Source organism: Arachis ipaensis, chromosome B6 (assembly GCF_059453495.1).
Source record: "Arachis ipaensis isolate K30076 ecotype BB chromosome B6, ASM5945349v1, whole genome shotgun sequence".
In the NCBI taxonomy this organism is placed as follows: Eukaryota; Viridiplantae; Streptophyta; class Magnoliopsida; order Fabales; family Fabaceae; genus Arachis; species Arachis ipaensis.
Window position 1 is genome coordinate 109,227,390 of NC_142441.1, and position 23,410 is coordinate 109,250,799.

The 23,410-nt window shown below is 42.5% G+C and overlaps 3 non-coding genes across 3 annotated transcripts; 2 read left to right on the top strand and 1 right to left on the bottom strand.

The window, feature by feature from the left end:
- The first annotated feature begins 234 nt into the window (after positions 1 to 234).
- On the top strand, positions 235 to 338 carry LOC148562267 (small nucleolar RNA R71). The gene has a single exon (XR_015886616.1). It is a non-coding gene; the product is annotated as a small nucleolar RNA R71 (small nucleolar RNA).
- Positions 339 to 7,330: 6,992 nt separating this feature from the next.
- LOC148562268 (small nucleolar RNA R71) lies at positions 7,331 to 7,434 on the top strand. The gene has a single exon (XR_015886617.1). It is a non-coding gene; the product is annotated as a small nucleolar RNA R71 (small nucleolar RNA).
- A 3,476-nt stretch (positions 7,435 to 10,910) lies between these two features.
- On the bottom strand, positions 10,911 to 10,982 carry TRNAN-GUU (transfer RNA asparagine (anticodon GUU)). Its single transcript has one exon. It is a non-coding gene; the product is annotated as a tRNA-Asn (tRNA).
- Positions 10,983 to 23,410: the final 12,428 nt, after the last annotated feature.

Consider the following 23,410-nt stretch of genomic DNA (forward strand, 5'->3'; position numbering starts at 1 on the left):
ACCTTGTTTTGGGCTAGAATTGTATCAACATGGTTCAGCTCCATGACTCCCTTAGTGTTGTGTCTCTCTGATGCATAGTAGTACTCATTCTCAGCCACTGTTTCAATCACTTCAATGGCTTCTTCCACAGTCTTTTTCCTGTTCAATGAACCTCCTGATGAATGGTCTACAGCCTTCCTTGATTCATAAGACAGTCCATCATAGAAAATATGCAATTGCACCCAGTCATGGAACATGTCTGGTGGGCATTTCCTTGTCAAATCCTTGAATCTCTCCCATGCCTCGTAGAGAGTTTCACCATCTTGTTGTCTAAACGTCTGAACCTCAGATCGAAGCCTATTGACCTTTTGTGGGGGGTAGAAACGTGCCAGAAACTTGCTTTCCACCTCATCCCAGGTTGTTAGGCTCCCCCTTGGGAATGATTCCAGCCACTTAGCTGCCTTGTCCCTAAGTGAAAATGGGAACAAAAGCAGTTTATATGCATCTTCCTGGACTCCATTGGACTTCACAGTGTCACAAATTCTCAGGAATTTTGTGAGATGTTGGTTTGGGTCTTCATTAGCACTTCCACCAAATGAACAATGATTCTCCACAAGTGATATTAGCTGTGGTTTGAGCTCAAAATTGTTGGCCTGAATGGGTGGTTTCTGGATGCTGCTACCACAATTCCCAGAGGTTGGGTTTATGTATGAACTAAGAACCCTCCTCTCAGGAATGGCATTGTTTCCATCAGCTCTCTCATGGTTGTGAACTTCTCTATCCATGTTGAGATCTAAAGCTTCCTCAAAATTGTCCTCAGATTCTCCTTCAGATTCCTCTTCTCCCACTACTCTCTTCCCTCTTGCTTCCCTTCTAAGTCTATGAAGGGTCCTCTCTGGTTCGGTATATGGAGGAGTTGATGTCTCTCCTCTCCTACCTGTCATACAAGAACACAGCACAGGCAACAAACAAGTGAAATACTCTTGGTTAATGGAAGAGTATGGTTAGAGCAATTGAGGAATTAATTCAAACAGTTAGTGAGTCAGTGAGTTAGTTGCTTGAATTTAAAGGCATAAAGAAAGAAAGCATGTAACAGGGTGCAGAAATTAAAATTCAACAAGTAACTTGTACTGAATTAATCAAAACAAAAAAAAAAATGCTCAATCTAGTTAACTTCCAATTTGAGAATTGTCAATCGAAAACCAATCCCCGGCAACGGCGCCATAAACTTGATGCGCATAAACTTGTTATGCTACGATTTAGGAAATTGCACGATCGGCAAAATTCCTTCCGGCAAGTGCACCGGTTATCGTCAAGTAAAAACTCACAATAGAGTGAGGTCGAATCCCACAAGGATTGGTTGAGTGAGCAATTCGGATTAGAAGTGTGTTCTAGTTGAGCGGAATCAAGATTTAGATGAGAATTGCGGAATGTAAAATTGGCGGGAAACGTAAATGACAAGAAATTTAAATGGCGGAATCTTAAATTGCATGAATTAAAGAGCAGAAGCTAAATTGCTGAAATTAAAAGGGAATGGGGGTGATTGCATGAATTGAGTTGCAGAATGTAAAGAGAAAGTGGAAATCAGAAATGGGGAATTCATTGGGTAATAGGAGATATTGAGATCTCCGAATCAAAACATGTTTATCTCTTCCTCAACCAATGCGTTCATTGAATTTTGCTTGGCAATCTTATATGATTGGATCCCAATCCCTTGGTTTAAATGTTCATAAGAAGAGATGATGCTCGATCACTGATTATACCACACAGTTTCATGAACCACAATTTGGTAGGATTACATGTCACAATATCCATCCAAACCCCAATCCAATTCACTGTGAGAAAGCTTCTCTAGCATGAATCCTCCATTCCTTTCCCAAGGTTCCGAAGGATTCCAATTATGGGTAGTTTCTTTCCCAAGACAACTACCCAATGGAATTAGATCGAGAAGCTTTCTAACAAAATTCAAGAGAAAAGATTGAAGAAGAATATAAACTATTATTGATTCATTGAATTACAATAGAGCTCCCTAACCCAATGAAAGGGGGTTTAGTGAGTCATAGCTCTGAATTCAATTACAAAGATATGAAAACTAGCTAAAATGAATAGTCCCAGTTCTTCCTAACTTAAATTCTATCCTATTTATACACTTTCTATATTGAGCTTCTGTTATGTTTCTTGGGCTTTGAGGCCTCTCCCTGCTTTCCTTTTGCTTTGGGTTTATGATCCATAATCTTGATGAGGCTGCTGATCCAAATTCTGTAACATTCATTGAGCCAACTTAGTGATAATCAAATAATAATACATGACTCAACAAATTGAAATTTCAGACTCATCAATCCTTCAGGCCCAATCCCATAAACCATGATATTCAATTGGGTTTCATGCCAGAGTAAGTTTAAGTTAATGTTTGTGCTTAAAGACTAACTTAAACCGCAATATTTTTGGCCCAGAAACCTTTTCCAAGAGTGGCGTTTAAGTTGCAGTTTAAGCTTAAACTGCAGCTTAAACGCCAGACACTTCCAGTGAAGCCTTTTGTAGAAGCACGTTTAAGCTTCAGTTTAAGGTTAAACTGAAGCTTAAACGTGGAAATGGAAGAAGGCAGCCCTGGAGAGTCATGTAGTCGAACACGTTTAAGCTTCAGTTTAAGGTTAAACTGAAGCTTAAACGTGGAGATAGGAAGGGCAGCCCTGGAGGTCGAACACGTTTAAGCTCCAGTTTAAGGTTAAACTGGAGCTTAAACGTGGAAGAGGAGAAAGCCATCCTGGAGGTCGAACACGTTTAAGCTCCAGTTTAAGGTTAAACTGGAGCTTAAACGTGGAAGAGGAGAAAGGTAGCCCTGGAGGTGTCGAACACGTTTAAGCTCCAGTTTAAGGTTAAACTGGAGCTTAAACGTGGAAATGGAGAAAGCAACCCTGGAGGAGAAACTTGGTCGAACACGTTTAAGCTCCAGTTTAAGGTCAAACTGGAGCTTAAACGTGGAAGTGGCTCCCTGGTGCTTTTCCCCTTTCTGGCGTTTAACCTCCAGTTTAAGGTTAAACTGGAGGTTAAACGTGGAACTTCCCCCCTTGGTGCTCTTCTCACTTCTGGCGTTTAACCTCCAGTTTAAGGTCAAACTGGAGGTTAAACGTGGACATGCTTCTTTGGTGAGACTTCCATTCTGGCGTTTAACCTCCAGTTTAAGGTTAAACTGGAGGTTAAACTTCAATTCCAGCATTTCTTAGCCTTCATGATTCTGGCGTTTAAGCTCCAGTTTAGGCTTAAACTGGAACTTAAACTCCACATGTGATATTCAAGCTTCCTTTATTGACTTTGTTGCTTCCTTGCCTAGCCTCTTCTTCCCTGAAATCATCCAAACAATTGCATCAAAGTCTTGCACAATTTCATGAGAAATCTTCCATTCATAGCATTCAAGTAATATAACTAAAACTCATGGAATTTGCATCAAAATCATATTGTTTGGATGGTTCATTGCTTTGTTATTCTTTTAACCATTCTTGGTTACTTTAAGCTCAAGAAAATGCATAAAACCACTAAAACTAACAGAAAAATACTAGTGAAACTAGCCTAAGATGCCTTGACATCACAACACCAAACTTAATACTTGCTTGTCCCTAAGCAAGTCCTGAGTTATTTAAGAAGAAAGTATGAAACAGAAAGCAATTACATTGGCTATATTAGCAAGCATTTGAAGTTCCTCAGAAGGGTTTTATGCAGAAAGTTGCAGCATCACTTTTTCATTCTTATCAGGTAAGATTATCACTTTTTCATTGCATCCATCAAACACTGCTATGGCCTCTTGTTATTCTTATGTCCTTGGCACTTTTCTCTTCTTTGTTTTTCTTTTCTTTTTCTTAGAGCTCCTTTGCTCCTTGTTTGCTTGGTGTCATGTGTTGCACAAGCCTTTGGCATTTTCTTTTTCTTATCAGTGCACTACACATATCCACTTCAGGCATTTTAGTTCACATTTCTTCTTGAGACATTGGTGCCCATCACCTCTTTGTGTGACTAAATGTTTTGTATTTAGGTTGCTCTTGATAATGGACTTTTGGTTGATAATCCCGGGTTAGTTAACCCAAGTTACCAAGTGTTGAAACACTCCTCAGAACCTCTTCATCCAAGCATATCCTTAATACATAAACACCACAGGCATTTGTCTCAGAAGTTCAAACCATTGGTGCCTAGCTTATTTTTCTCAATTTTCTTGCTTTTTGGTTGCCCTTTTTCAGTGGCTTTTTCTTCTTCTTTTTCTTTCTTTTTCATGGCCAAAGACATTTATTCATCAAGATCCATAGACAGTTTTCAATTTCTACACAAAAAAAATGATAATTCTACACTCTATTTCCAGTGATCTGACTTAAACAATCAAGCATGCATACCACCACTTAATTCTACTTGATTTGTCACTAATTGAGCCAAGTTACTTTTGTTCAAAATTTTCTTTTATTTTTGGAAACAGAACAAGCATGGCAAGCACTTGTTTAAGAAGGTGAAGTTATATCCAAACATCTAGGCATTCACTTTATTCAAAGCAATAAACAGACAAATATACTAAAAACTTCACATTCCAGAAAGATTCAACATTTACAGTTTAAACCAGAACAAGCATGCTTTTGTTTGCCCTTTTTAAAGAATTATCAAGGAACAATACCACCTTGTGAAATTCCTTGTTTTCTCTTTGTTGCCAAGAAACACTTTGATTTCTTCTTCTTCTCCTAATTGTTGCTTAATGTTTTAAGATCCTTGTTTCCTTTCCTGCAAAGAGTGATGAAGTTGCTTGCTTCTCAAGCACTTGAGTGGTTAGCTCAACTATGTGTGGGTAAGTATCTGAGTCTTAAGTTGGTGTGTGAACACCAAACTTAGTCTCCCACTTACTTCTCTGTTCTTTGAATCCTTGAGTTCTCTTTGGAATGAAGTTGCTGCTAAGGGTTTTAAGCATTTCTGTGACTGCTTAGAATAGTTGTTCCTTTCATATAATTCAAAGGTTGTTGTGTTCAGTTGATCTTTATGGTGGAACACCAAACTTAGAGTCACACATTCCCCTTTGAATTATTGATCCACGAATTCATTGTTTGGTGTGAAACACCAAACTTAATTCTTTGCAATGCACAGAAACTACTTCACCCTTTTTATTGAAACAAATAAAAGAAACAGCAAAAGGGTATTACCTCAGGTTGGGTTGCCTCCCAACAAACGCTTCTTTAACGTCACTAGCTTGACGGTTGTCCCTTGTTAGGGTGGATTGTAGTGCTTGACGTCTTCTCCTCTCACTATGAAAACGTCCCCACTTGATTCATTCATGACCTCTAAATGTTCCATAGAAAGAACTTTCCTGATTGTGAACACTTGAGGGAGCTGGGAAGGAATGGTTTTGAGGCCAGGTGGGATTGGCAGATAATGACTTGATATCACGTTATCTCCCGGAGAAAAACCTTCAGTGGGAATTTTCTTGTTTCTCCACCCTCTTGGCAATCTCCCTATCACTCTTCCCTTTCTCTTGAGGATTTCTTCATTGACCCTTATGTCAGGAGGATCCTTCTGATATGTTTCCATTGATTCTTGTGGCTTTAACTCTTGCAACTCTTGTTTGCCTTCCAAGGACTGTTTTAGAGTTTCAGCTGCTGGATTACTTTCCTCCAAACACAGATGGCTACTATTATCCTTAGGCTTTTCAGGTTCTAGTTCAAGCTCAGATGCAGGTTTGAAAACTTTGAAAATGAGCTGTTTATCATGTATTCTCAGAATTAGCTCTCCTTGTTCTACATCTATGAGCGCTCTAATAGTGGCTAGAAATGGTCTGCCCAGAATGATAGGGTGTAAGTAGCTTTCCTCCATGTCCACAATGACAAAGTCTGTGGGGAAGTAATAATCCCCCACTTTCACCAGCACATTTTCAACTACCCCTTCAGCTTGCTTCTGAGTTTTGTCAGCCAGTTGTATGATTACATCAGTGGATCTCACCTCATTCAGTTGTAGCCTCTTCATAAGAGTTAGAGGCATCACATTTATGCTAGCTCCTAGATCACAGAATCCTCTGTCAATTTTTGTTTCCCCTATGATGCAAGGGATATGAAAACTTCCTGGGTCCGTTTTCTTAGAGACTGTGTCCTTCTTGATGAGAGCACTGCATTCTTTGTTCATTGTTACCGTTTGTCCTCCCTTCAAAACTCTTTTCTTGCTCAACAATTCCTTTAAATACTTGATGTGTGTAGGCATTTGATGTAGAATCTCAAGGAAGGGAATATTGATATGGAGAGACTTAAATGTCTCTAAAAACCTTGAATAGGTTTTCCCTTTTTCACCTCCTCCTAACCTCTGAGGAAATGGTGCTTTTGGTTGGTATATTTCCAGCATGCCTTTTTGCAGTTCCTTGGCTTGCTCAGTTCCACTTTCCTGCTTAACTTCTTCCACACCTTCCTTCAAGATTTCTGGCTCCTACTCTGAGGGCCTGATTCCTTCTTCTTCTGAAACTTCCTTCAATATGGTGATGGCCTTGCATTCTTCCCATCTCACTCTCTTTTGTTCCCCTTTAGGATTCTTTTCTGTGTCACTAGGGAACACTGCAGTTGATTTGGCGGCCTGTTGAGATAGCTCTCCTACTTGAGACTCCATCCTCTTGAGTTTTTCACCATGGTTTCTTAAGGTAGCTCTCACATCATCCCTGAAGCTTTTCAATTCGGTTATGTCTTGACTCATGGTTGCCATCATTCCTTCTATCCGGTTTAATTGATCTTGAAATTGTTGGTTCGGATTAAGTTGGGTAGGTTGATTATTTTGGCCATGATATGATGGTTGGGAGTAAGTGTTTTGTGTGGCTTGGTATGATCTTTGGTTGGAGTTTTGGTATGTGGAATTGTTATGTTGGTTGTGGTTGTAAGGTTTGTGGTTTTGTGGTTGGGTTTGTTGGTTCCCCCACCCAAAGTTTGGGTGATTTTTCCATCCTGGGTTGTAAGTGTTGGAATGTGGATCATATGATTGCCGTTGTTGGTTTCCCACATAGTTGGCCTCTTCCCAATCACCTCCTTCAATGCTTACTTCCTCTTGATCTTGTGTGTGTATTGCAGCCACTTGCTTTGTTTCTAATTGCCTGGTAAGCTCTGCTAGTTGCTTGGCAAACACCTTGTTTTGGGCTAGAATTGTATCAACATGGTTCAGCTCCATGACTCCCTTAGTGTTGTGTCTCTCTGATGCATAGTAGTACTCATTCTCAGCCACTGTTTCAATCACTTCAATGGCTTCTTCCACAGTCTTTTTCCTGTTCAATGAACCTCCTGATGAATGGTCTACAGCCTTCCTTGATTCATAAGACAGTCCATCATAGAAAATATGCAATTGCACCCAGTCATGGAACATGTCTGGTGGGCATTTCCTTGTCAAATCCTTGAATCTCTCCCATGCCTCGTAGAGAGTTTCACCATCTTGTTGTCTAAACGTCTGAACCTCAGATCGAAGCCTATTGACCTTTTGTGGGGGGTAGAAACGTGCCAGAAACTTGCTTTCCACCTCATCCCAGGTTGTTAGGCTCCCCCTTGGGAATGATTCCAGCCACTTAGCTGCCTTGTCCCTAAGTGAAAATGGGAACAAAAGCAGTTTATATGCATCTTCCTGGACTCCATTGGACTTCACAGTGTCACAAATTCTCAGGAATTTTGTGAGATGTTGGTTTGGGTCTTCATTAGCACTTCCACCAAATGAACAATGATTCTCCACAAGTGATATTAGCTGTGGTTTGAGCTCAAAATTGTTGGCCTGAATGGGTGGTTTCTGGATGCTGCTACCACAATTCCCAGAGGTTGGGTTTATGTATGAACTAAGAACCCTCCTCTCAGGAATGGCATTGTTTCCATCAGCTCTCTCATGGTTGTGAACTTCTCTATCCATGTTGAGATCTAAAGCTTCCTCAAAATTGTCCTCAGATTCTCCTTCAGATTCCTCTTCTCCCACTACTCTCTTCCCTCTTGCTTCCCTTCTAAGTCTATGAAGGGTCCTCTCTGGTTCGGTATATGGAGGAGTTGATGTCTCTCCTCTCCTACCTGTCATACAAGAACACAGCACAGGCAACAAACAAGTGAAATACTCTTGGTTAATGGAAGAGTATGGTTAGAGCAATTGAGGAATTAATTCAAACAGTTAGTGAGTCAGTGAGTTAGTTGCTTGAATTTAAAGGCATAAAGAAAGAAAGCATGTAACAGGGTGCAAAAATTAAAATTCAACAAGTAACTTGTACTGAATTAATCAAAACAAAAAAAAATGCTCAATCTAGTTAACTTCCAATTTGAGAATTGTCAATCGAAAACCAATCCCCGGCAACGGCGCCATAAACTTGATGCGCATAAACTTGTTATGCTACGATTTAGGAAATTGCACGATCGGCAAAATTCCTTCCGGCAAGTGCACCGGTTATCGTCAAGTAAAAACTCACAATAGAGTGAGGTCGAATCCCACAAGGATTGGTTGAGTGAGCAATTCGGATTAGAAGTGTGTTCTAGTTGAGCGGAATCAAGATTTAGATGAGAATTGCGGAATGTAAAATTGGCGGGAAACGTAAATGACAAGAAATTTAAATGGCGGAATCTTAAATTGCATGAATTAAAGAGCAGAAGCTAAATTGCTGAAATTAAAAGGGAATGGGGGTGATTGCATGAATTGAGTTGCAGAATGTAAAGAGAAAGTGGAAATCAGAAATGGGGAATTCATTGGGTAATAGGAGATATTGAGATCTCCGAATCAAAACATGTTTATCTCTTCCTCAACCAATGCGTTCATTGAATTTTGCTTGGCAATCTTATATGATTGGATCCCAATCCCTTGGTTTAAATGTTCATAAGAAGAGATGATGCTCGATCACTGATTATACCACACAGTTTCATGAACCACAATTTGGTAGGATTACATGTCACAATATCCATCCAAACCCCAATCCAATTCACTGTGAGAAAGCTTCTCTAGCATGAATCCTCCATTCCTTTCCCAAGGTTCCGAAGGATTCCAATTATGGGTAGTTTCTTTCCCAAGACAACTACCCAATGGAATTAGATCGAGAAGCTTTCTAACAAAATTCAAGAGAAAAGATTGAAGAAGAAGATAAACTATTATTGATTCATTGAATTACAATAGAGCTCCCTAACCCAATGAAAGGGGGTTTAGTGAGTCATAGCTCTGAATTCAATTACAAAGATATGAAAACTAGCTAAAATGAATAGTCCCAGTTCTTCCTAACTTAAATTCTATCCTATTTATACACTTTCTATATTGAGCTTCTGTTATGTTTCTTGGGCTTTGAGGCCTCTCCCTGCTTTCCTTTTGCTTTGGGTTTATGATCCATAATCTTGATGAGGCTGCTGATCCAAATTCTGTAACATTCATTGAGCCAACTTAGTGATAATCAAATAATAATACATGACTCAACAAATTGAAATTTCAGACTCATCAATCCTTCAGGCCCAATCCCATAAACCATGATATTCAATTGGGTTTCATGCCAGAGTAAGTTTAAGTTAATGTTTGTGCTTAAAGACTAACTTAAACCGCAATATTTTTGGCCCAGAAACCTTTTCCAAGAGTGGCGTTTAAGTTGCAGTTTAAGCTTAAACTGAAGCTTAAACGCCAGATACTTCCAGTGAAGCCTTTTGTAGAAGCACGTTTAAGCTTCAGTTTAAGGTTAAACTGAAGCTTAAACGTGGAAATGGAAGAAGGCAGCCCTGGAGAGTCATGTAGTCGAACACGTTTAAGCTTCAGTTTAAGGTTAAACTGAAGCTTAAACGTGGAGATAGGAAGGGCAGCCCTGGAGGTCGAACACGTTTAAGCTCCAGTTTAAGGTTAAACTGGAGCTTAAACGTGGAAGAGGAGAAAGCCATCCTGGAGGTCGAACACGTTTAAGCTCCAGTTTAAGGTTAAACTGGAGCTTAAACGTGGAAGAGGAGAAAGGTAGCCCTGGAGGTGTCGAACACGTTTAAGCTCCAGTTTAAGGTTAAACTGGAGCTTAAACGTGGAAATGGAGAAAGCAACCCTGGAGGAGAAACTTGGTCGAACACGTTTAAGCTCCAGTTTAAGGTCAAACTGGAGCTTAAACGTGGAAGTGGCTCCCTGGTGCTTTTCCCCTTTCTGGCGTTTAACCTCCAGTTTAAGGTTAAACTGGAGGTTAAACGTGGAACTTCCCCCCTTGGTGCTCTTCTCACTTCTGGCGTTTAACCTCCAGTTTAAGGTCAAACTGGAGGTTAAACGTGGACATGCTTCTTTGGTGAGACTTCCATTCTGGCGTTTAACCTCCAGTTTAAGGTTAAACTGGAGGTTAAACTTCAATTCCAGCATTTCTTAGCCTTCATGATTCTGGCGTTTAAGCTCCAGTTTAGGCTTAAACTGGAACTTAAACTCCACATGTGATATTCAAGCTTCCTTTATTGACTTTGTTGCTTCCTTGCCTAGCCTCTTCTTCCCTGAAATCATCCAAACAATTGCATCAAAGTCTTGCACAATTTCATGAGAAATCTTCCATTCATAGCATTCAAGTAATATAACTAAAACTCATGGAATTTGCATCAAAATCATATTGTTTGGATGGTTCATTGCTTTGTTATTCTTTTAACCATTCTTGGTTACTTTAAGCTCAAGAAAATGCATAAAACCACTAAAACTAACAGAAAAATACTAGTGAAACTAGCCTAAGATGCCTTGGCATCAGAATGACGCTAGTGGAGACAAATTCCTTCCGGCTAATGAAGATACTACTCAAATCTTCCCAGTGGATCCTTCTTCTCCCTAAGAATTGAACGAACCAAGTTCCAAGAAAAATTCTTAGGGAGTAAGAAATAGAAAAAAACCAACAAGAAACTTCCCACTTTGGATGTCCCATAATTCTGCTAGTTTAGAAACAAAGGGGAAGGCTACAAATTACATTGGTCGCTAGGTCAGAAAAGCAAGAACTCCAAATTCTCCCCAAGTAGGATTTGAACCTACGACCAGTCAGTTAACAGCCGACCGCTCTACCACTGAGCTACTGAGGAACAAAGGACTAAAGTTAAGGAAGCCGACTCTCGTTCTTTGGACACCAACCTATGACCGAACAAAAAAAGGTTCGTCACTCTTTTTCACATACACCGGGAGAAAGGGTTACGATAGCAAGCCCCTCCTCGGCCGGAGAGCCTCCGGGACAAGGGGGCGCATGCATATAACGGAGCAACCATCCACTCTTGAGATTTGTATTGATCAATCGATCTCCGCGTCCTGCCAGTTCGCTAAGTAGACTCACTCTCCCGAGGGGCTACAAAGGCTGGAACTATTCCTGTCAAAAACAAAGGACCTACTTATCATCCTAGGAGTTAGCAGGTATGATTGAGTCCCCTCTCTGTCTGTCTCTCCGAGTTTCTACTACTAAGTAGCACTTCTGCTATTCAATCATAGAATCGATTCCAATCAAGCTGAAAGATGAAAGAAACCCTATATTATTAGTAAGCTCTAACGCCCTTCCTTCAGCCGGCTCCGCCCCATTGTTGACTTTTATCAAATGGATATTTAGGGATCTCTCTTGTTCATAGATCTTGAAACCAGATCCATATCCATTTCTCAATATATCTATCTTTCTATCTATCGATAGATATATTGATATAGATCTCTATCTGGATCTATCTCCATATCTATCTAAGCTAAGAAAGAACCAATACTTAAAGGGCGTAACCAACGGAAGGTTCTCACCCTGTCCCCGACATTGTTCTCCGACGATGCCCCGCAGAATGGATAAGCGAAAGGGGCCTTCTCTTTCTTTCTTCAATCGTTCCGATCAGGACAAGTGGGTTGGTTTCGTCCTTCTATCTACGCAATTCTCTGTCTTCGTTCGTGATCATGTTGGGCGAAAGGTAGTTTGTTGTAGAGGAGCGGCTGTGAAACGGCGATTCCCCCCTTTCCATTGAAGTGGGGGCCTCCTTCCCCACCATTTTTCCTATTTATTATGGATAGGGATTTTACCGATGCTGAAGGTAGCTTGCTTACCAGGCCACCCACTTTAGAAGCTAGTCGCCAGAAAGAAGCGGCGAGGACGCGAAGCTGTCGTAGAAGCTGCCCTCCCCCCCTGTAGTCGAAGTACTCGGCACTACTTTAATTCAATTCAAAAGGTAACGACTTTTTCCGGTTTTCGCAACCGTAATCATTTGTCACTCCGATTACTTCATCCATAAACCTTTTTTTTTTCAATAGCGGTACGCTATAAAAAAAGTAAAGGATAAGCTTGCATTCTAGAAGCGGTAGCTTCCCGCCTCCTTCATTTCTACAGCCTCCTTCGGTGATAAAAGTTCCCTTCCCTTTTCTAAAATGCCCGATTGGTCTGCCTCAACAAATGTACAAAGTGGACCGCTGTTTGGTTGGCTGACCCTCTTCTTACCATTCGGGTTGGGTTGACCCAAAAGTCAAGTTAGAAGGAATGGAACCAATGGAGAGTCGTCCGCAGTTCACACTTGGGCAAAGACGACTGACTTTGTTTGGAAGCGGAACACGAACCGATTTCCGCTATTCCGGGTTCTTATTGAGCGTAGCGAAATCAAGGTTTATTATAAAGTCAGCGAAGTTTCTATGGTGTTTTACCTTTGCGTAGTCTCGGTCCACAGTGGAAGGCTCCGTACCGATGCCTCACTACTACTTAATTAATGGCTAAGCGATTTCATAACCTGAGCTTTCCTTAACCAGCTGACCTTACTTCGTAACCTTAACGTACTTTCTTTATTACTATATCATAGGCCTTCGCCACTTCAAATGTTCGCCCTTTCTTTTTTTTATTAGAAAAAAACGAGGCCTTACTTATTCTGTTCAGGGAGGATGAAAGACAAAGAAAGGGATCGGGGGGCTTATTGATCGGAGAAAGGGAAGAGACTTATTGGACCTAACTGAGAAGGAGACAGAAAGGGATCACCTGACCTTATCTTGAGTGAGAGAGGCTAGTCGCAAGGCAGAAAGCTTAGTCTCAAGTCTGAGGGTGAACGAACGGGATTTCTATTTCATTCAGAGCCCGGCCAGTGACAGAAAGAAATACATTGACAGACGGAGTCACCGACCAGAATGACATGTATCCGAAGTCCTCTCCACCGGATACTGCCCTAAAACAATCCTAAGCTTCAAGCTCATCCAGAAAGACCCCAAGCCCACTAGCGGACTACTGATCCTATTAGAAAAAAGAAGACGAGACTCGTGCATGTGGGGTGGATTCCCTTTTGTAACTCAATAGGTGATTTGCAGCAGCTACACCAGGGGAAGAGTGGGCATCTATTTATCTATTACTTTCTCTTTGACATCGGATTGAGACTTGAAGCTTTAGCCTGAAGGAAGACAAGATCAGGAACCCCAACCCACTGTTTTGTGCCACGCGGTTGAGCTTTCCACTGTGACATCCATTCTTGTCTAGTTTTCTAATAGAGGGAAAGCAGCTCTCCTTTATTAGAGGGTATGCCTTTACTTGTCGTTAGGAGAAGTCGCTTCTAAGGTATCATCTTGTAGTTCTAGGATTGGTTGATGTTCTTGCCTAGTAAGGCTGGTAAGTTAAGTATTGTCTAGTTAAGTTCTTCGAGATTCTCTTTTGAAGAGGCATTTGTTCTTGGACGATGAAAAAAACTTTGATAAACCAGAGGTGTAATGTAAGCAAAGCCCTTCCTAGCAATAGTGGAAATGTGATTTCATACTAAAACTTGACGCCTTGAACACGCTTTCTATAAATAAACAAAAAAAAGAGGCGAGTCCGATTGCTTCGTAAGTGAATAGGGGTGAGTTTAGCTAATGAATAGGTTTTTTTAGTTGTGGTATAAATGGGGGGCTTTAGGCCCCATTGCCTTGTTGTTGTTTAGTTATTTGAATCCGTTTTCTCGCTAACCGAAGATGAAAGGGGGGTGCAGAGGCGCAGGAAAGGGTGTGGTTGTTTAAGCATCCAAAAGTTGAACTTGTTGTTCCAGAGGTGCTTGTACCCGATCTTCACGGCACTGGTAGTGAGATACACTCTCTTTTCTCTCTTGCTTGTGGCATTGTAGTCTTTTTCTGCCTTTTACTTTTTTTTATGATGAATTAGTCACCTTAGCTCTCATAAGCAGCCCTTCTGGTGAACCGGTTGAGAAGTAGGCCTTGTTGGCTGCCCCCGCCAACTAGAGATCCTCAGAAGCGAACCGAGGAGGAGGCCATCTCAGTGATGATTTGATCTCCTTTTCTGACCTATGCTCTTATCTTACCTTGGGTACATGACCATTAGTTGCCTCTGTGTAGTCTGTACGTAACTCTTCATCCATTAAGGTAAAGGGAGTGCTTTCCGTCTCTTACTTAGAACGGTGTTATTTATTGGCTTTCTCCCTCTAGGTGAAGTAAGACTGCTTTTCATTTTTCAAATCATTCAATCATCGGTCTTTAAAGCCTTGCTTAGCTTCATTCTCCAATCTTATCTAAGTCAATATGGAACTCTGCCCTTTCCACTTAAAAAGAATGGGCTTCTTCTTTCATGCCATTCCTCATCCTCTGGAAAAGGAACTTAATCTCACTAATAAAACTCACCCTTGCTTGGCCTTCTTCTCCCCGTTTTCATTGGGTTACGAAGTAAGATTCGGCTAGCTTTTAGCTTGGAGTGGAGTAGCCAGGAAGAGGCACCGAGGGAAACCTTGACCAGAAGATCAGCTAACCTAAGCGCCCACGAAGAGAGATTTCGAATAATGAAAAAAGTAGGTAGTAGGCCTTCACTTTAACCAACCTACTTGATTTCGTTTTTTTCTTTCGCACTCAACCATCCGCTCTGGACGAAGCTCGCGCTCGGCCCCCCCAACTAAAAAAATGACCTTTTCTGTTTCGTTAAGGAGACTTGGAAACCATCGTTGACATTTAGGTGAGAATAGAGTGAGGGTGATAAGCTAAAGCCTATCATTCTATTATTAATTTATTTCATTGGCCGGTAAAAAGGATAGAGTAAAAAAGGGGAGAAACCTCTCAACCAGTGGGTTGGTGCCAGACACATCCATCTTATTGTCACCTACATTCCCGTCTTCTGCATTGGCTGATGGAGATTGTAATTCCGGATGAATGGAACTTTCGCCACTTTCCCAACCAGAATAGAATGCAGCTCGATCCGGCTGAAAACCTTGAATCTGAGACTAATGCCTTTGTTGGTTGGGCCTTTGCCTTTGATGCCTCACCACTTTCAGATTCAAGTGCTAGTTTTCTTACAATGTCGATCGGGAAAGATAGAGCATCTTTTCCCCGGCCTGGGTAAGAGTAAGAAGTAAGGCCTGTGTCTATGTCTATCCATCTTATAATCCGAATCCAAGCTATACCTCCTAGCCTGTTCTGTCGGTGAAAAGTGCTAAATCCGTGCGTGTAATGAGAGAAGGCTCTTTCTTTTCTACTCGTTGTAGAGTATAGTATGTCATTACTGGTCTTTCTTTGGCTTTAGCTATTCAGGAAGATTTCCCCCAAGTTTTTTGCTATTTTACTAGATCGAGATGCTTAGTAACTCGAAAGATAGGACTTTCTCTCTTCGACTTCGTTGTGCTGGCTGTGTCGCTACTGCAAGGGAGAATCAGAGTGACAATATGGGAGTAGTTCCTTTTGTATACCGTAGGGTATAAAGGTAAGATCTCTCACGTGTCACTATTAATATAATAAGGAGCACCTGAAGGTAACCCGATCAGAATCCTAATCCGAAGCTTGTCCGTATGATGGCCCAAGTCTTACGATTATTTTACCAATGTCTGGTGTTTGGAAAACCTTTTCGTAAGCCCAACCTAGTAAAGGGAGTGGGGAATTAATTCCTTTATCTTTCCTCTTTCAACGAAAATGCCTAAGCTCGCAGGTTGGCAGAAAGACAAAGGCTTGACGACCTACCTAATTAGCTAGACGAACTTCCCAATACACCCCAGTCCCAGGTCTGAAGCCGGACATTGATTGACTCATTGATTCCGAGATAGGCTCCTACTCAAAGCAAAGCCAGGCTTTAAAGACCGAGCGAAAGGCCCCTTCACCCCCGCTTCAGCTCTTCTGTAAGGGTAAGGAACCACCACTAGATTCTGGCTTTAAGGCTGAATTGGCATTGTGCTGCCAGAGGACAGCGAATGTACTAGAGTAGCTAGCGTAGCTTCCAACCCCTGCTTAGAAAACAAGAAAAAAGGATTAAGAGAAGAGCATATAGAGGAAGGTTGGATGTAATTCAAGTACAGAAATACGGACATGAGCCCCCACAAACAAGCTCTCGGGCAAAAAGAATTGGAAATAGGCCAAGCCTTTTTCTAGAACTGTTCGGAAGAAGACATAGGAGCCTAGCCGATCAAGATCCTCAAGAGTCAAGAGAAAGAAATCGATCGAAAGAGGACTAACTATAGGTTCGATCGATCTGCTTCCTTCAGTAGTTAGTTACAAATGTATGATAGGTCTATCATTGTTGGCTAGGAAGTCTGCACAAAAGTTGCCTTGGCAAAGGCTGTGAACAGGGGTCACTGTGAGTTGTTTGATCTGCACAGTCTTAAAGCATAGCTCTTCACGGGAGATACTCAATCTCAGCATTTGTAATCAGACTTAGAGCTTCTGCAGAATCAGTTTCAAGGATGCCATCTTTTATTTCATAACCTTCAACAGCATTAATCGTCTTTCTATTGCCCAAAGTTTAGCAACTAAACTGAAACTTTTGACATGTGCCCACAAAAACAAAATAACCATCCGCCTTGGTCATCTCTTGCAATCCCTCCAATCCCAGGAGGGCCAGGCTTCCTTTTGTTTTGCACACCCATCAGTCTTCAATTGGATTCTACCTGCAGGTAGTTGCTTCTTCTTTTTGTAAGGAGGAAAGGACATTCGTATATATCAAGGTTTTTTCCTTACCTTCTGGTCTGAGTGCCACTTCCATCTCCTCTGCATAGGTCCGAAATTGGGGATGATATTTATGGTATGTGCTGCGGCCTTCAATTCAGTCTTTGTTCCTATCTTTCTATATGTGCCGGATAATACTGGGCAAAATAAACAGCCAGCAGACACCTGTGAGTCCTATATCCGTGCTGCCCTGCAAATTCTTGTGAATCCGGAATGAATATAAATAAAACAGCAACTACCAAAGTGAATCCAAAATCTCTTCGATTCACTTAAGGCTTGTGAAAGGCCAAAAAAGGGATTCCCAAGATCTCTTTCCTAGTCGATCACTACTGGCGGAATGCGCCCCAAAAGTCTACCGCGAGGGCCTAATCCCGGCTCTCTTTATATATCCTAATTTGATTTTTCATTAGGTGCTTTTGTTTTAATTGCTTTCACGCACTGGTCTACATAAGATCTCACTTGCCAGAAATCCACAAAACCAATTCTGGAATGGCAAAGAAAAAGGCTTTCATTTGAAGCACGAGAATGAGGTTGGATGACTATCAGTGGAGAGTTGGTTAGAATGACTAGAAGACAAGTTTTCTCAAAACCATTAAAGTAAAAAAGTCCTCGAGAAATCCCCTCATCCGCAGATTGGAGACCAAGGGTCTTTCCAGGAGGCTCGGGTGAGAGGGGTGTGATGAATAGAGATTTCCCACCAGCAGCTTCTCCTATCACTTGACTTCTGCAGGCGCTGGATCTTATCTTAAGGGAAATGGCCAGATCCATATTCTATAAGATACGGATTTCAGGTAGTGAGAGAACCGAGCAAGTCCTCACTCGAAGAAGGCCGGCTTAAAGGCAAATTGAAGTCGAAAAGCCTTAGATGACTCTTTCGAAAAGGACTTCCCGGATTCAGAAGTAGCAAACCGTCCCTCTATTCCAGTTGCAAAAAAGAAAGGAGGGCAGGCTTGCTAGATTGCTTGCGTCTATGATCGAACTTGAAACTAGCCCCTGGAGAGGTAGAGCACAGCGTAAGGGAGAGAGTGAGGGTTGAAAAGATAGGGATCAAGAAGTTTCGAAAAGCAAGACAAGACTTGGGCACCGTAGAGCAGGCTTTCAGGCGACAAGCGGCTAGGGGAGATTAGAAAAAGGGGTATGCACGCTTGGTAAAGAATCTCCTAAGTCATGCTTAAATGTTAGAAAAACCTATATATAAGCTGTGGTCTAATCGAACCTAGCCCTTACAAGGGGACCCTCAACCACCTAGAGATGGACACGAAGACGAATAGAGATCTCGTCTCGAGAAAGCGCACCAACCAAAGCAGAATGCTATGTGATCCTATAGGAGTGGTAGCACTTAAGACAGGACAGTTATAAAGATAGGTATTAGAAAGGCCGCCATTCCTGATGTTGGAATGGGGTGGGGCTCCACCAAAACAAAAAGCATGCAACGACAGAAGAAAGAGGTGGGCCCCCCCGATCCCTATAGAGCCAAGCAGGTGGGTATGGACGAAGACAACGACTTAATCAACTGGATCGACCGAAGCTATTTCCTCTAGACAGAATGAGGGGGCTCTCTTTAGAGACCTATTAGTGATTGGGCCACCCCTACAGGTCCTATCGAACCAGCCAACTCCCTCTAACTCTCTCGCTCCAAGTATTACACTCGTACCCTATCGGTGGAGCATTCCTCCTCTATGGAAGACACCCCACTCACCTCTACTTACCAGACTCTATTCCTTTCTCACGTCAAGAATTAGGGAAGTGCTTTTTCTACGATTCGCTTGCCGGGAAAAACTCTTCTCTTCGCTATCCGAAATAGCGGAACTTCTAGCCATCCTGAGCTCTCTCTCACCTTCCGAGCAAGCAGAGCTCAAGAGTTAGGCTCCTGCCGAAGCTCGTCATAAACTGACGAGTGGAATACCTCGCTTTTGATCTTCGCAGCGTGTGGCCAAAAGCCTCTCCAGACAACGAGAATGAGATGGAAGCGGACACACATCCAGTTAAAGGGTCCTCAATAAAGGATTCTCCCAGAGTCTTGGGTCGTTTGTCTAGAAAGAACTAACTTCATGAAAGAATGGACTGAGCATAGGGTGCTCGTGAAGAAGGGATGCCCTTACCTTTAAAAGAAGCCTTACCACCCGAGAGTGAGAGAGCTGCTTAAAAAGAGAGTATATTGCTACTGCTGCAGCCGGACATTCTAAAAGAAATCCTTTTCCCCATTCTTCAAAGAGAGTCTTTCGAAGGGCTGGTCTCGAAGTTGTAGCGTGAAGGTCGTCTGGGAATGAGGTTTCGCGACAAGAGTACAACTTCTTTCCTGCTTCCCGGCTGGCCTATCTTTTCTTTCTTTTTGCCATTGGAGATTGGAGCACGCCTTTCGCTAGGAAGGGATCTGTTACGAGTACGAAATGCTTTTCACATACAAGTTGGATAGCGCGATAAGACAGTTACACTCCTCCGCCTGGCATTCCAGTTCAAATACTAGTTTGTGAGGTAGCTTACTCTGAAACTTGCTCATGTCATGCGTGAAAAAAATGGTAAGAGTTAGGACCATGCCTTGCCCGCGATAGGCCTCCCTTGAACTTCCTCTGAATTTGATGCCATCATCGGCTGTTTCAAACTCTTGAGATCGAAGTTAGCACTAAAGTAAACTATTGGGGAATAGGATGATCCGCCTAGAGCAGAGCCTTTAGGGTCAGACCGGGGAAGGATTCTTTCTTGCTTTCTGCCTTACCCCCGTATCATCTAGGGTTAGAGCCAGGAGGGCATAGGAATTAGGAATTGATAGCGGAAAGGGGACGACTAAAAGGACTGACCTAAGGGTCTTCCATCTTTACAGTGAGTCCACTTCTTTACAGAACCGTAACAAAACCTAAAAGTTCCTTTACCAGGCATTTTGTCCGTAAGAGTTCTGACTGGATCTAGGGAATAGTAAAAAGTAATAGAATCCCTGGGAATAGTAAGGGAATTCCCCGTTTTGGGAATAGATTAACCAGGTTTAGTAGTGCTAATCCTTATATAGAGAACTCCCGATCGGGGCCTCTGGATTAATGAAATAGGTAGATTTTGTTCTGTTGGGCGCGTTAAGCCCTTCTACGGCTACCTTTGACTCAGAAGTCGCTTCATCTATTCGTTCGGGCTTCTCATCTCCTCCAGGACCAGAAATGATGGTGCCTGCCTAGGTCTGAGTATCTGGTCCCCAAGGGGGTCAAGCAAGGGATGAGATAACTCGATCTGTTGGGGGAGGAGTTTACTTTTCTTAGGATAGGACTCTTTTTATCCCTCTTCCATGTAGACATAAATGTTTACAGCCGTCGAGTGCTTCCTGGTGTGAAGTCCTGTGGGTGGTCCCGCTTTGGTAGTCTGGGATTTGATTTCTCCATTTTATCAAGCCTGCTAGATCAAAGACGGCTAGGGCAGGAACAGGTTAATAGCTAGGTATAGGTTGTTAAAGGGTTAGGTCAAGGTCAAAAGCTGGGGCAGTGGAAGTTTTCCTTTCTGGGAGTTCTGTTCCATCCCTACAGTAATCTATAGGTATTTCCCTGAAAGAGCTAATGATATGATAATATATATTTCTAAAGATTCTAGAGAATAAATAAGTTCCCCTTCGCCTATCTAATCTTCTTTCTCTACAGGAGACTACTCTACTAGTATACTTATTCAGCTGGGACGGTATCTTTATAGTCAGTTTCGGGCCGCTTATGGATAAGCCGTAGTTGTTGACGGAAGAAATGAGGGTATACTAGATGGAAGCATCCAATGGAGACACTCGCGATCGATAGATTGTGTACGGTTTTAGAAGTTGCCTTATTAGAGAAAGGGGAAAGGGCGGTTAGTCAAATTAATAAGAAGATAGAAAAAAAGACGTTTTGTGAGATACGCGGAAGGACGACCTTGAGGCCTTCTTTCTAAAAGTAGCTAGAAGAGTAGGCTAGCTAGCCTTTTTCCGCAGGCTGCTAGTTGTAGCTTACTCTGAAACTTGTGCTTTGATGCTCTTCCTGTAGCAACTTCACTCGGAACTCGTTCTTAGCTCACTTACTGAACTCGGCTTCGCCCTTAAATCAGTAGGGGTGAGCAAGGGTGGTGTTAAGTGTCTGGTCTTGGCCTAAGAAGTAAGTAGGGAATGACAAGAAATGCTGCGAAGTGAGCTTGAGCTTGGTGGTTCCCTATGAGGAAGTGCTGCCAAAAAGGGACTACTCCCCCAACAGATCGAGGGCCGGGATTGGACACTATTCCTTCATGTGGATCGAGAACAAGCCACTTTTTATTAGTAATAGAAGGCCAGGAGCACGCAAGATCTCTTCTCTCGAAGGAGCAGCTAGGTTACGCGCGAGCGTATCAGTACTCTCATGTCATGTGCCACTTAAATCTTTCTATCGATGCAAATACCCTACTTATGATAGGGGAATCAAAGGGAGCAAATCGAAGGCGGTTTACGGATCAGATCAACAACCTTAAATCAGTAGGGGAGGAGGAGTTGAGCTAGTAGCTAGAGGGGGAGAGCGAATAGACGCAAAGCGAAGGGGCCCTCCTTCGTTGAGAGGACGATGAAAGAACCATTTCAAAGCTATTAAGCTCCCGAAAAGTCTAAGGGTTTAATGGATGGAAGCAGCCTAGCCATAATTCGAATGGTAACTTCGTCAACTGGGGAGTTATCCACAGTCAACCTCTTACATCTAAACCTCTTCGCAAACTCTGCTCCACCCGAGAGACTTAATTTGAACCACCTTTCCTAAAAAAAAGAACAAAAAAGCTTGATACTGGGAAGAAAGGCGTAATGGTACCTCCCTAAGCTTAGCGCGCGGAAGAGCGTACTCTCACCAACCCGAGGTCAAACCTTGACCAAGAATCTGGCAAAAGAATTGCGTTCACCGGCTTTCCACTCGAGATAGGGCTAAGGAAGCCAATCTAAGGGGTTGGTAAGGGTTCTAAAAATTTTGTGAAAGTTCTAAGGCTAATTCAAAAGATTGAGCTCAATGTATAGATCCGAGTAAGATTCATGTGCTGCATCAATTGAGGGACCCGCTTCACATCCATCCCAGATACCGGAGACCCTCTATCTATCATTCAGTGAGATCGCTCCTTGGCTCTTTAAACTGAACTAAGTCCAACTCCATAAGGAAAGCCTCTGAGGGAAAGAATTTCTAGGGGCCGCTTGTTCTCGGATGTCAAGAAGGAAGATGAACCCACTTTATTAGCTCCACAGAGGCATGAGCAACCAGATCCCCTTACGATAACACACTTGGGCATGAAGACTGAAGCTCCCATTATATCGGGTCTTACTGACTCTAATTGAACTCTTCCGCGATGGTCTAAAGCCTTTACGGGCTGCTATCCGTCTTCAACCATCATTACAGTGCTGCTAAGGTAAGGGTCAATCGCCTGAATCAAGGCCAGAGGTTGACCCCTAAGATGGATGATGCTCCTGTGGAGAAAGGCCTCTAAGCGATCTGCTTAGCTTCGATCTCTTCCCTTGCTCTCCTCTAGCTTCAAATCCCTTCATTAGACGAGTGACTAACCCATCCCCAGTCTTGACACAAATGGGGTTTTAGACTAAAAGAAAGCACAGTGGGGAAGGGAAGTCAGAGGGGAGTCTTTGTAGCGAGTCTAAGAGCAAGCCTTTTTTTTTAAGCAATTTCTTCTGGTGACACGGCCCTCATGTGATAATAGTAAGGGAGGAATCATTGTCACAAGGCGTAAGAAAGAGTCACCAAGGGTACTGATAAGATGTGGGATAGAGCTCCATTAGGTAGTTATTCAAGGGAGTTTAGTCTAAGGCTGACTGGTGGGGTTTGCCATCCTGTTCCAACAAGGGGGAGGGGATCCCCATATCGTCGCAGGATGGTAGAAAGGGCCTTATCTTATACGGCGCTCAAACCAATCCAAATCCTTGGGTGTGAAGGTTTTATTCCTCACATCAAAGGCGTAACGAATACGGGGAGGCCACAAGCAGGCATGTGACCATTGGGTACCCTGTGAGTGCCCAACGACCAACAGCCATTGAAAAGCGCCCAACTCATGAGAAAACGATGTGAATGATGAGCGAAAGTTCTGAATCTTACGATAAGGAAGTTTCCTTCTCCCAACCCACACCCTTTTCGTCAATGAGTGTGTCAGCAAGGCTTTCCGGGTTGGGTCAAACCGTAACCCTTGTTCAAGGGGTATACGTTTTATCCAGGGAGCATAGCGACTAACTGATAAGTCGATTAAAGTTCTCCTTAATCGAACTAACCAGCCCCACCACCTCGTCAATATTATCGGGTGGGGTTCTACTCTACTAGAAAACGTTGATTTATCAACCTTCTTTGCCAAAGTAATGATCTTTGACAGAGAGAATCTTTTTTAATAAAACTTCACCAGCATGTCCGCTTTCTCATCCTTCTTCAGAATCATACGCCTATGATGAGACGGAATGATCCGAGGGTAACCGGACCGAGTGAGAGAAACTGGTACCGCATTGTCAGGATGAACGAATTCATCACCACCATAGGCCATCATCAAGGATGAAGCTGCTTGCTTTAAATATAATAAAAGCGCAGAACAACCACCCTGATTTCTGACCAAGGTGAACAATGCGAATAAGAACAAGATGGATCCACACAAAGAGTTCCTTGTTCAGATCATCAAAGATCACTAA